This window comes from Aotus nancymaae, unplaced genomic scaffold (assembly GCF_030222135.1).
Source record: "Aotus nancymaae isolate 86718 unplaced genomic scaffold, 86718_ANA_hifiasm-v0.15.2.pri h1tg000029l, whole genome shotgun sequence".
Lineage (NCBI taxonomy): Eukaryota > Metazoa > Chordata > Mammalia > Primates > Aotidae > Aotus > Aotus nancymaae.
Window position 1 is genome coordinate 15314082 of NW_026988442.1, and position 521 is coordinate 15314602.

The 521-nt window shown below is 54.7% G+C and overlaps 1 pseudogene; it reads left to right on the forward strand.

Annotated features, from left to right (window-relative positions):
• On the forward strand, nt 1-99 carry LOC135277086 (U6 spliceosomal RNA; annotated as a pseudogene).
• Nucleotides 100-521: the final 422 nt, after the last annotated feature.

The window sequence follows — 521 nt, forward strand, 5'->3', positions numbered from 1 at the left end:
GTGCTCACTTCAGCAGCACATATACTAAAATTGGAACGATACAGAGAAGATTAGCATGCTCAAGGTCGATGATGGGAGAGAGAGAAGGACAGCATTACCCAGAAAGCCATGGAGGACCAGAGTGCCACGGCCAGGACTCCCGAGATGGCTGGGGAGGCTACAGCTCCGACAAGAGGATGAGCAAGGGCCAGGGGCTGCCTCCTCCCCCAGATGTGACTCAGGGGACCATGGCCAAAGAGAGGATGAACGGGCATGGCAGGGCATGGCTGACGGAGGCATGTTGGACAGGGATCAAACGAGGTGGCAAGGTGGTGAGAGAAGCATGTCCGGTCACTCCAGGCCTGGCCACATGATGAAACGGGGAGGAATGTTTCATTCTGGGGTGTGCTGCGTCCAGCACTGCACGAGGGTTCAAAGACCTAAGAGGGAATGGCAGGGGATAAAGAAAGACATACAGACAGACATATATAAAGCTGGGTCAGGTGGTCCGAAAAGCTGATGGTGTCAGTCTCTTTGGCCCT